At 44.6% G+C, this 13,704-nt stretch overlaps 1 pseudogene; it reads left to right on the top strand.

Annotated features, from left to right (window-relative positions):
- The first annotated feature begins 10,909 nt into the window (after positions 1-10,909).
- Positions 10,910-13,327, top strand: LOC130132168 (sentrin-specific protease 5-like; annotated as a pseudogene).
- The last annotated feature ends 377 nt before the right edge of the window (positions 13,328-13,704 follow it).

Raw genomic sequence — 13,704 nt, 5'->3', positions numbered from 1 at the left:
CTTGCGAACTCCAAGAAAAGCCCAGGAACAGAATCAACAATTGTACATGGCCTTTATAGACTTAACTAAAGCTTTCGATTCTATAAACTGCCAGGCCCTCTGGCTAGTTTTGTCAAAAATAGGCTGCCCTGGGTGTCCAGCTGGCATGGCAATCTATTCCATTGCCTACCAACATGGGGATTGACAGTTCGAATCCCCGTGTTACCTCCGGCTTGGTCAGGCGTCCCTACAGACACAATTGGCTGTGTCTGCGGGTGGGAAGCTGTATGTGGGTATGTGTCCCTGTCGCTGCACTCACACCTTCTCTGGTCGGTTGGGGCGCCTGTTCGGGGGGCAGGGGGAACTAGGGGGAATAGCGTGATCCTCCAATACACTACGTCCCCTTGGCGAAACTCCCCACTGTCAGGTGAAAAGAAGCGGCTGGCGACTCCACATGTATCGGAGGAGGCATGTGGTAGTCTGCAACCCTCCCTCGAATCAGCAGAGGGGGTGGAGCAGAGATTGGAACAGCTTGGAAGAGTAAGGTAATTGGCTGGATACAGTTGGGGAGAAAAAGGGGGACCCCCCCCCCCCAAAAAAAATCCAAACAAAAAAAAAAATAGGCTGCCCTGACAAACACTATATCAGAGTACTATGACTACTACATGACAACATGTCAGCTAGAGTACTCAGCGGTTATGGAGACAAAACAGAGTCCTTCAAGGTCCACACAGGAGTTAAACAAGGCTGTGTCACTGTCCCAACCCTGTTCTCTTGTCTTCATTGCTCACTCACGGGTCCCAATCTGCCTCAGGGAGTCAAAATCATGCACAAGACGGATGGGAATCTTCTGAACATTAACAGATTCAACACTAAAGGTAAAACCACCACCACCACACTCATCACTAAGGTGCAGTACACTGATGGCAATGCCTTAGTGTCCTTCATAGAAGAGGAACTACAGAACATACTGGACACCTATGCAAAGGCATACAAACAGCTTGGCCTGGCCATTAACATAACAAAGGCCCACATCCTCTACCAACCCCCACCCAACAGAAAAATGTCTGCTCTGCCCCGATCCATCGCTGTAGAAAACACCAGACTTGAAAACGTGGAACAGTTCCCATATCTTGGCAGCCTTCTCTCCTCCAAGGCCAACATTGACATTGAAATACACCATCATCTCAGTTGTGTTAACTGGGCCTTTGCAAGATTGAGTAAAAGGGTTTTTGAAAACTGCGACCTCCAGGCAAGAACAAAAATTCTGGTGTACAAAGCATCAGTGCTGCCCTCCTTACTTATTGTATGGGTCAAAAACCTAGAACATTTAAAGCAGGCACCTGAAGGCACTCGGGGCATACCAACAGCGTTGCCTAAGGAAGATCCTTAAGACCTTAAGATCAACTGGGAGGATAAGCACACCAACTTCAGCATCCTTGAGGAGGCCAATATGCCTACTGTAACTACCACCATTGCACAACATCAGCTGAGATGGACTGGCCATGTATTCCACATGTCTGACTCTCGCCTCCCGAAACAAGTCCTTTACTCTCAGCTCGTGACCTGACGCCGTGGCCCAGGAGGACAAAAGAAGCAATATAAAGATAACATCAAGGCCTGCATGTTTGGCATCGACCTTAACACCTGGGAACAAGCAGCAAAAAACAGGGAGGCCTGGAGGCTGGCTGTCCATGAGGGTGCTGGGCGCTACAACCATGACCTCCACCATGCTGCTGAAAACAAGCGCTGACTCAGAAAGGAACAAGTTACCAGAAAGGTCCAAACCAAATCCTCAACCACTTCTTCACACCCTTGCCCACATTGCCTCAAAATATGCGGCTCCAGGATCTGCCTCAACATCCACCTGAAGACCCACAAGGACCTAGAAGGAGGACAGTCATACTCGACCCTAAGTGACTGCTGATGATAGTGTGTGTGTGTGTGTGTGTGTGTGTGTGTGTGTGTGTGTGTGTGTGTGTGTGTGTGTGTGTGTGTGTGTGTGTGTGTGTGTGTGTATGTGTGTCTGTGTGTGTGTGTGTGTGAGAGAGAGGGAGAGAGAGAGTGCATTTCAATGTAATGTCACTGTCCCTTATTCTTTAATGCACACAGCATGGGCATAATAAGTGACATGACACTGAAATATTGAATATAGAACCAGTATGTGAGTGAAATATTCATGCATAAACACATAATCCTCAAAATAAACTGACAAGTGCAGGTCCATAAATCAGCTAATCATAGTTCCCCCTGAAAATGCAAAATAGAGAAGAGGCCACTCAAACATTTTAGCAAACCACTGTTTAGAGAAGAATACACATGTTGGTTTTGGGTCATAAGTGGAAAAGTTTTGGGCTATTGGCTTTCAGTCACCTAGAGATTACGACATTAGTGTGCATAACACAATCCTACAGACCAGTGTTTTCGCTATTATTTTTGTAGTCATAGTGGTATGCGGTTTGGACCTGTACCATGTCCAGAGGCGTCCTTCAGCAAAAAGGAAGGAAAAAAAAGGATCTGTAAAATAATCAAATAATCAATTTTTGTGTTAACTAGACTAGAACTGGAGGGCTTCATGTCTAGGACTATAAAGGGGAAGCTATGATCTTGTGTATATAAATTTGCATATATGGGTGTGAGTGTGTGTTCTGCACTGAACCTAAAAAAGAACTTACATTGGCAGGTCACTCTTCACAGGTCAAGATGTGGATCGAAGGAGGACTCCTGGAAGAGACAGGAAGCAAACTTTGTTAGCGCACACTATGTCTATTCTGAGCCAGTATCAAACTGTATTGATAGTATAGGTTCGCACTCGCACTCGCACATACACAACACACACACACACACACACACACACACACAGCGTAGCTAAGGCTAAGGCTTTGCACCATGGCGAATTGGGTTAAAATAATCTGATCCACAACCAATGCTTAAGGGCATCTTGTGTGCAGGCTCAGGCCAAAACTGCAGCATAAGGCTCCACCTTGGTGTCTACTTCACTCTTCTGTGACCTACTTTCCCTCCCCCTCGCCTCTCCCCCCCCCCCCACTCTCTGACTCCATCTCTGAGAGCGGTACAAAGGCACTAACTTGCTTCATAACAGAAATCTAGGCAATCTCCACCTCATTCGTATTCCAGCAGCTCATACCACCCACAGCATTGGAGAGAGGAAGTGTCAATAACCCAAAAACTGTCCTACACTTGCCATGTGTCCTAAATAATAATAAGGCTCTAGTTTCCGGGTCAAAGTGCAGTCGAAGGCGCCGGCACTAGTTCACGGTGCAAATCCAAAATGTGGCCAATATATTTTTGCTAATTTCGGGACATGCTGCGCTGGTGGTAATCGGGCGCATCGGAGGCGCTGTTGTAAAAGGGTTGGATTAGAAGGAATAATAGATATCAGTAGGAGTGGTGGGGTGGGGGCTGTCTTCCATTACGGCCAATCAAATCAGATCTTCTCATCTCTTTAAAAGCAGTGCGCTGGTGAACTGTCGATTTCGTAATGGACAGTGCTAGTTCAGACCGGGATCAGACTACACGAATTCACCCCGATTTTGGCACAGTTTTGTTGCCACTAACAAATTTCCAGCGTTGGGCCCGATTATGAACGCCGGGAATGACAAGCAGATTTCTTTACCCCATGTTGTGTGACTTAATCGAGGAAAAGTGATGTGGCGTCTGGGGCACCCCACAACACCCCGACGAAAAATCTAGCATGTCACATTTTCTTATATTTTCCCGCCTAGTCTGACAACTCCTGTCATGTTCCTTGATGCTGACCAATAGGATGACAGTGCTCTGACAAAGAGAAAGAGGGATGCTGCTGTTGTCAGGTGGAAGGACGAAACCGAGCAAAGGTTCTTTGAGCAGTGGCAACAATACCCCTGCCTTTTGACGTTATCTCTGATGGTCGCTGTAGTCACAAGCATCATCTGGAGGAACCCAGCTCTCACTTCTCATTATGAGAGCTGTTTAGCCTGGCCAAACCCAGATAACTCCCCGATTACAGTGCCTTCTCTCGTCTAGGCGTGTAGATCCACTGCAAAGTAAAAAAGCAAGGCAGAGAAAGCTGTTTGTGTTATCTGCTGTGTCACACATTAGCCACCAGCCATCCGCAAGGCATCAGGAATTTGGGAGAACTTGGTCAGAAAATGGTGTTGTCTCAAGTGAGTACCATCTGGACAAACCGTCCACAGTTACATTGGAGAAACCTGGATAATAGTGAATGATAGCTTTCAAGGGAGCCAAATGCTCAGCCACAACCAAGTTGGTATTCACATAGCGGTTTGTTATGAGACAGGATAATGCACTTTTGGATTTTTTTCTGTAATGACTCATTTCAAGGCCAGTCATTTAATCTTCATGGAAATGGAATCAAATTACTTTTCTAAATGGGGTTAAGGGTACGATTGGCAAACACTATCGGTCTCACCTCTCCATCATGCTATTGTGACAGTTCTGTCCACAGGCCACTATGACCGCTGCTGGATCTACCCTATGGGCAACGTGGGTACATGCCCAGAGGCCCCTGAGTGCAAAAGGGCCCTCCGCGATGGGAGAGAAAAAAAAGTATGCATTTATTTGTTATGTCAAGATCCACAGAAATGACACAAAACTTGACCCATTCTCTTGGTCTTGCTAAATATCCAATCAGAATGAAATAGAAGTTGTTTCCAAGAAAATTAAGTCTCATGATTGATTGTTTTATTGGTGAGATGGCTGGGCAAGTAGTGACTGGTGAGCAAGCGGTAATGCTAATGGCTAATGGTCAAGGTGGGTGGGCATAGAGAGCAGGGGGGTTTACACTGCACAGATTCAAGATAAATTTTTCTCAAGCCAAGTCGAGGTTAAAAACAGTGGAATTAATTTTTAGCTGACCCACTATCAGTTAGGTTGTATCAGTGAGAGGTACAAGGGAAAACTTGCCAAGCAGCAGAAAATGGACACCGTTAACCAAAAGCCCAGCGGGGATGCCAAAAGAAAGAAAAGGAAGTGAAAGAAGCGGGCACAATAAAAAAAACAGTCCCAATAAGTAGCTTTTTCAAAAAAGCTAAACAAAGTGAAGAAGAGGGCATTCCGACGGCGGATGTCGAGCTAGCTAGCAGTAACGCTTGCCTGGAAGCCTCTACCGACGGTTGCAATATTGCACAGTTGGATTGTGAGGACTTGATCACAGAGTTTGCAAAGAAAAAGTCAAGAAAGAAGAACTTCTAAAGGTAAGAACCATTTGATTATGCTGGGTGCATTGAGCAGTATCTGTCATGATTGTGTGTTGCTGTATATTTGGTGGATGAGTTCATTTTATATGCTCTTTGCATAACGTGTATTGCAGCCCTGTGATGGCCTGGCGGCCTGTTCAGGGTATCTCCCTGTCTGCCACCCAATGACTGCTGGGATAGGCTCCAGCATCCCCACAACCCTGACAGCCGCCTAAGCGGTTTGGATAATGGATGGATGGATGGATAATGTGTATTTCATCACTGTGGTGTGATGCTACTATATTGCGTTGGAGTCGGTTTGTCAAGTTCATTATACGTTGGCTGGCTTTTGCAATTCTGTGTGAAGTTGCCTAGCTCACTTAGTGAGCCTTATTTTGAAACCCGCATTCATTCAGTTGTGCTGTGTGATTACCTTAGGATGCCATCGTTGTAAACCTATTCTTAGTCAGTCATATTATTATGTATCAGTAATAACTGGTGTGTTGTCTGCTTGGATGGTTTTCAGTGAACACAAATATTGCCATAGTCTTGAGTCATACACTGCCTTGGGATGATTTAATCCGTTGTTTCCTTGTCTTGTGATTTGTGAGTGAAATGGCAGTACTTGGTTTATTGAGCTGTATAGGCATACCTGTCCTGCTGGGCTGGTTATTCAGCCTTTGACCAATAGGTGTGTGATTATAGTGTGGTAGAGTTCACATGCCAACTTGACCGGAAGCTCAAAATAATTAAGGTGGGTTTTAATTGCTGCAGTGGGTGGCATGGGGCGGGCATGGTTAGTGTGTGGGGAGGCCGGATAGGTGGGGGGTTATGAGTTTCAGTGCCCAGGGGCCCCTGAGGGTACTAATCCTGCCTTGACTATGACTGATGTTGATCTCCGGTGTAAAAGGCAGAGAGAAGTTGGCATACACTACAGAGATTAAGTTTCAGGCCCACCATAAAACGGATGTCAGCAGGCACAAAACATGGTCTGATTTATCTCAATTGAAAGCGGCAGAATGGGTGGTGCTAGCTTTTGCGAGCATTACCACAAACTATTGTCACTGGCAAAAAAAAACAACTATGAATGAGCATCAACTTGCGCATTGTTTAGGTGAGCCATGTGAGAGACAGGTACAGTCATGTTGTGGCCAGTGAAGGACCCCACACAAGATTTGACATGTCCTTAATACTTCACAACTTTCTTGAAGGAAAAAAAAATTACATTTAGGCCATTGTGCTTGAGTGACTTTAGCACCAATTTAAGGCAATCCAGTGGCTCATCCAGCTGTAGCCATGGAGGAGATGAGCACAAAATTGACAAGATAGAGGAGCAATGATGGCAATTGTTCTGCCCCAAATATTCTTTTCATCAGTTGTGGAGAGGTGCATTATAAGGGCCAACGGCAGGGAGTCTTCACACCTGGTTGCGGCCTCTGGCCAAGTGTATGGTAGAAAAATAGCCTGATTCAGGGAGTGCGCTTAAGGATTCCTTAATTTGTTGGGGAGGAAATTCATCTTGGCAGATCTTGCTGTTTAGTTCAAACACATGTTCACAACTCTCTGAAGAGATCCATCCTCTGATGTGATTCCTGAAGTTTCGTATGTTTTTTTTCCTGAACTTTTTTTCTTTTTTGCAGAGTATTTCCTCATCCAAATCAAGAGTCTAAGCAACAGAGGGTGTCATCCATTATTATTATTATTGTTTTTTTTTTACTGTGTCTACCTGTTTTTCCTTTGTGCAGCTGTGATTTTTGGCAATATAAACTTGATTTGACTTGTCATGTGTGTTCACTGCCATCCTTCTTTCACAGAATATGGGAGGCACGGGGGGCAACAACTCGTGGTTGTCTAGCCATTGATGGAATTGAATGTTAGCAGCATCATATCATGAAGGAGGGATTCTTCTAAAACTTTGGCAAACAGGTACATCATTCATTTACAGTAAGAATTAGTTTGTAGTCGTTCAGTACACCTCAAAATGACAAAAAAAAGAAAGAATCTGGAAATAATTTACAGTACTAAAACTTGGTTAAATACTCCTATGAAGGTGTACCGTTAAATTAGTAGTTATATTACTCTTCAATAATGTATAAGGCATGGGCTACTTTGTTGGGGCAAATTGGAAAAATATGACCGGAACAGGAAAATAGTTGCTTCTAACTGCTACATGTCACCACCGTCATCAAACCCTCAGCCACTTTTATCTGTCTTTTGGTGTCAGCAGATATGGAAAGAGTGGAAACTTCTCAGCTCTTTTCTCTAGCACACAAGCTCCACAGAAATGAAACATGCTACTTGACAAGTGCCATGTAAAATCTTTAAGACAGTGAGTCTCTGAAGGAGCACATCATATTGCATGCCGACCTCCTTATTTTACATTATGAAACGTTCTCCTCTGCAGAGATTCAGTTAGAATATGTATTTATGCAGAACCTAGCAAGCTCCTATACATAGCAGCCTTCACTCCTGGTGTCACTGTTCAGATAACTCTGTCTTATTTTCCACATCACATGTTTTATTCTGCCATCCAAGGATCTCTCAGAGATGGATGATTGTCATTGAATTCTCTTTGATATTTAGAGGGAGAATAATCTTTGATCCTGGCATGCATACAAGGATGTGTACAACAGAATAGATGAGGGTTCCCATGTCAAGCACAAGTTTGCACACAAGTAAACACACACAGTTGCCTTCACACTCAGCTATGCAAGCAAACACACACAGACACACGCATGCACGCGCCCACACACGCATATATGCATGCGCAAGTTCACATGAGAGCCAATCGTACTGTTTGTCCTCTGTGTAGTTCACGATGTTAGTCATTGTATCCTCCGATTTTTATTGGCTCATATCAGACAAACTCAGGTTCAGCTCAGGTCTGGGTTTAGGAGCTTTACTGGCAGCCCATTTACTCAGTGTGTACAACCCAGTGGACACACAAAATATGCAATTTTTAAACCCTAATGGCTTTGCCATAAGGCACTGTGCTGCATTTCCTCAAAAGGTTCTCCCCTGAATATCCACAGGGCAGCAAAAACTAGTTATTTCATTCATTTCTGGAATAAAGGTAGTTTGGATCAGTGTAAAACTGTATTGTGCTCCAAACCACTGAAATATAATGGATGTATTTCTTAAGACGTTTTGCAAACATCTGAAGTACTTAAACCCATTGCAAAAATTTTTTTTTTAACTCCATGTAAAATTGATGAAATGATAAAACTGGATGAGCCAATTGTCTATCTGTGTTGCCTCATTACTGTGGCCAGCTTTGCTTTTTGTTTTGGGAACCTTTCAGACTTTTAGAAAATAATTTGTCAACAAATAAAAATCCTGAGACATACAATTTGGAAGTAATAAGGGTAAAACTATGCTACTGTTGGACGAAGGAGATGGGGGAGGGCATGTCCAGAGGCAGCGGGAGAGGAGGAAGGGTAAGTGTGTGGAGGTGAGAGTCGGAACTTTGAATGCTGGCACTATGACTGGTAAAGGGAGAGAGCTGGTTGATATGATGGAGAGAAGGACTCTAGATATACTGTGTGTAAGAGACCAGGTGGAAGGGGAGTAAGGCCAGGATCATTGGAGATGGGTTCAAACTCTTTTACCATGGTGCAGTTGGGAGGAGAAATTGGGAAGGGGTAATCCCGAAGGAAGAGTATGTCAAGAGTGTGTTGGAGGTGACGAGTGTGTCAGACAGTGATGAGTATGAAGCTGGAAATTGAAAGTGTGATGATGAATGTTATCAGCATATATGCCCTGCAAGTGGATGTTAGATGGAAGAGAAAGAAGAATTCTGGAGTGATTTGGATGAAGTGGTAGATAGTGTTCCCAATCAGGAGAGAGTGGTGATTGGAGTGGACTTTAATGGGCATGTTGGTGAAGGGAACAGGTGATGGGCAGGTATGGTGTCAAAGGGAGGAATGTGGAAGGACAGATGGTGGTGGATTTTGTGAAAAGGATGGAAATGGCTCTGGTGAATATGAATTTCAAGAAGAGGGGGGAGCACAGGGTATCGTATAAGAGTGGAGGAAGGTGCACAGAGGTGGACTATGTCTTATGCAGGAGGTGCAGTCTGAAAGGGATTGGAGACTGCAAGGTGGTGACAAGAGAGAACATAGCAAGGCAGCATTGGATGGTGGACTGAAGGGTGACTTTGGCGATCAAGAAGAGGAAGAGAGTGAAGGCCGATCCAAGGATCAAATGGTGGAAGTTGAAAAAGGAAGACTGCTGTGTGGAGTTCAGGGAGGAGTTAAGACAGGCACTGGGTGGTAGTGAAGAGTTGCCGGATGGCTGGGGAACCACTGCAGAAATAGTGAGGGAGACAGCTAGGAAGGTACTTGGTGTGTCATCTGGACAGAGGAAGGAATACGAAGAGACTTGATGGTGGAATGAGGAAGTACAGCAAAGTATACAGAGGAAGAAGTTGGCAAAGAAGAAGTGGGATAGTCAGAGAGATGAAGAAAGTAGACAGGAGTACAAGGAGATGCAGCGTAAAGTGAAGAGAGAGGTGGCAAAGGCAAAGGAAAAGGTGTATGGTGAGTTGTATGAGAGGTTAGACACTAAGGAAGGAGAAAAGGACTTGTACCGATTGGCTAGACAGAGGGGCCAAGCTGGGAAGGATGTCAGCAAGTTAAGGCAATCGATGATAGAGATGGAAATGTGCTGACAAGCAAGGAGAGTGTGTTGAGAAGGTGGAAGGAGTACTTTGAGGGGCTGATGAATGAAGAAAATGTGAGAGAGAGAAGGTTGGATGATGCGGGGATACTGAATCAGGAATTGTGGTGGATTAGCAAGGAGGAAGTGAGGGCAGCTATGAAGAGGATGAAGAGTGGAAAGGCAATTGGTTTAGATGACATACATGTGGAGGCATGGAGATGTTTAGGAGAGATGGCAGTGGAGTTTTTAACTAGATTGTTTAACACAATCTTAGAACGTGAGAGGATGACTGAGGGGTGGAGAAGAAGCATACTTGTACTGATTTTCAAGAATAAGGGCAATGTGCAGAACTGTAGAAACTACAGAGGTATAAAGTTGATCAGTCACAGCATGAAGCTATGGGAAAGAGTAATAGAAGCTAGGTTAAGAGGAAAGGTGACGATCAGCAAGCAGCAGTATGGTTTCATGCCACGAAAGAGCACCACAGATGCGATATTTGCTTTGAGAATGTTGACTGAGAAGTATAGAGAAGGCCAGAAGGAGTTACATCATGTCTCTTTGGACTTAGAGAAAGCATATGATAGGGTGCTGAAAGAGGAGGTGTGGAATTGTATGAGGAAGTTGGGAGTTGTAGAGAAGTATGTAAGAGTGGTGCAGGATATCCATCCATCCATTATCCAAACCGCTTATCCTTACTCAGGGTCATGGGGATGCTGGAGTCTATCCCAGCAGTCATTGGGAGGCAGGCTGGGAGACACCCTGGACAGGCCACCAGGCCATCACAGCGCTGACACACACATGAGGGAAGTGTGACAGTGGTGAGGTGTGAGGTCGGAAAGACAGATGGGTTCAAGGTGGAGGTGGGATTACACCAGGAATTGGCTCTGAGCCCTTTCTTGTTTGCAATGGTGACGGACAGGTTGACGGATGAGATCAGGCAGGAGTCTCCATGGACTATGATGTTTGCGGATGACATTATGATCTGTAGTGAGAGTAGGCTGCAGTTTGAGGAGAGCCTGGAGAGGTAGAGGTATGCACTGGAGAGAAGAGGAATGGAAGTCAGTAGGCACAAGATGGAATACAGGTAAGAATACAGGTGACAGGTAAGACAGTGGAATGGTGAGGATACAAGGAATAGAGGTGACAATGGCATATGAGTTAAAATACTTGGGGTCAACTGTATGAAATAACGGGAAGTGCAGAAGAGAGGTGAACAATAGAGTGCAGGCAGGATGGAGTGGGTGGAGAAGAGTGTCATGAATGATTTGCGACAGAAGGGTACCAGCAAGAGTGAAAGGGAAGGTTTACAAGACGGTAGTGACACCAGCTTTGTTGTATGGTTTGGAAACAGTGGCACTGACAAAGACGGGAGGCGGAGTTGGAGGTGGCAGAGTTGAAGATGCTAAGATTTTCGTTGGGAGTGACATAAATGGACAGGATTAGGAATGAGTATATTAGAGGGACAGCTCATGTTGGATGGTTTGGAGACAAAGCAAGAGAGGCAAGCTTGAGATGGTTTTGGACATGTGTGGAGGAGAGATGCTGGAGATGGAGCTGCCAGGCAAGAGGAAGGCCAAGAGCAGGTTTATGGATGTGTTGGGGGAAGACAATGCAGGTGGCTGGATTGAAAGAAGAAGATGCAGAGGACAGGAAGAGATGGAAACAGATGATCCACTGTGGCAACCCATAATGGGAGCAGCCAAAAGAAGGGTAACTAAAACATGAATATAACTGAGTGCTGTATGGATAAAGCTGATATTTTCTCTGTGTGCAAATGGCATATTATAAGGATATAGACAAGGGTGTCTCAGGAAAACATTAAGATTCCGTATATCACTTACTGGAAGAACAAAAGCTTTGACACGTTTAGCTCTATTGAAACCGACAAGAATACAAATCAAATGAAGTAGGAAGAAAGTTTAGGGCACTAATAGAGTTATGGAAATTGGATTAGGGATGGGATCCATGCCAAACCACTTTTCTGTTCACTTCACTGCATATTGCAGATTTGAAGGCCTTATGTCAAACTGCACTTCACAGAGCAAGGTTTGCTGGGGCTTGGTAAGACATATGAAATACAACTGTGAAATAGATTGAGGCATTAGACTGGTGGGATCTATTAATTGTAGGTGTACCTTTGAGAATGCATAATGTTACTTCACTGTATGTGGTATATCTCTTACTGATGAAATATGCTGACTGGTGAAAATTGGCCTCCATTGAGTAACATAACATCATATTTATGTTTTACATTTTGCAGATAAAGTCAAAAACAGACAAAAAGATGCCATTCGGACAGACAGTTGGATGGTGTGGTGGCAAACTTTGTGATAAAAAGAAAATGGTCAGTCTTGTCTCTCTAAGTAAATTTAATTCACAGAAAATTGCATGCACGTAGGCTCAAGTCTCGCCAAGGCCAGAATGAGCACAGAGCATTAGTTACATGATTTTTTTTTTTTATAGGATGTCACAAACAACTTGCATATCAGGATGGAATGTGGTTTTCTGCTGACACCAGACAAAGGGATCAGCCCCCTCCATCTGCAGGTGCAAGTTACTCCCCCTTCTGCCATGGGGAGGCCACATACAAGCCATCCTTGTTGTGTTAGAAAAGGTACTTCTAGACTAAAGAAGAGACAAACAAGGTTGTCATGGAAAAGCAGCCACTGTCTCAGCATCCTCAGCATCCACAGAAGGGTCAGTTGTAGGCAAAACATGTGAGCAGTATGTGACGTGTAACTAGAAACAAGTGGCTCTATACCTTTCCACCACATTTGTCTGAGTACCAAGATTACAGCAGAACGTGTATAAGCTTGTGTTTTTCCATTACAATAGACATACTTGGGAGGAAGAGAGCTTGCAGCAGCTTGAGATTGTCCACGAATTTCTGGAGAGTTTCCATGTGAGGTACAGAAGTTTCATCCCTCTCAGCGAGTCATGTTTTGGAGCACTTGAATAACACAGGCTATTGGGACCTCAACAACAGGAAGCTGGACATAGACAGTATAGGGCAGGGCTGGCCTCTGTTCCAGTTGTGGGCTTTATGGTGACATATAACAAACAAACCTTGAGCCTGGAGGACCTCAGCACACTGGAGGAGCAGAATTGGCTTAATGACCAGATTATCAACATGTATGGAGAGCTCATTATGGCCACAAATCAAAAGGCCCATCTTTTTCCACAAGCAGTTAGTTGCCAAGGGTTATTATGGTGTGAAGAGATGGACTAAAAAGCATTCAGAAATACCGAGAGTCTGAAGCCAAAGCAACAGACAGCCTACCAGAAAGGCTGGAAGATAGTTTCCATCAAGGGCATTCCTCGGCAGAAAAATGATAGTGACTGTGGAGTATTTGTCTTGGAGTACTGCCTCCATCTCTGTGAAGCAGCCTGTGCAGTTGAGCCCGGAGGACATGCCTCATATCTGCAAGAGGCTCTACAAGGAACTGTGTGACTGTCACCTCAGCTTGATTAATGTCCACCTGATGCCCTGAATTCCAAATGTGAATAAATGTATATAATATGTTACAGCCATTATCCAAGCCACTTATCCCAACCAGGGTCGCGGGATGCTGGAGCCTATCCAGCAGTCGTTGGGTGACAGGCAGGGAGACACTCTGTACAGGCCGCCAGTCTATCACAGGGCAATATATGTTATATATTATGTTATATCCATCCATTCCATTATTCAAACCGCTTATCCTGCTCTCAGGGTCACGAGGATGCTCAAGGCTATCTCAGCAGTCATTGGGCGGCAGGTGGGGAGACACCCTGGACAGGCCGCTATATAAATATGGCGGCAGGCATGGATGCAAGTCCATGAATACTGGGATGGCAAGTAAAAGTCATGTTATTGATATCTTTTGTTTTT

Source organism: Lampris incognitus, chromosome 2, assembly GCF_029633865.1.
Source record: "Lampris incognitus isolate fLamInc1 chromosome 2, fLamInc1.hap2, whole genome shotgun sequence".
Classification (NCBI taxonomy): Eukaryota; Metazoa; Chordata; class Actinopteri; order Lampriformes; family Lampridae; genus Lampris; species Lampris incognitus.
The sequence above is the reverse complement of the archived record's forward strand: the minus strand, read 5'-3'. Positions and strand labels throughout refer to the sequence as shown.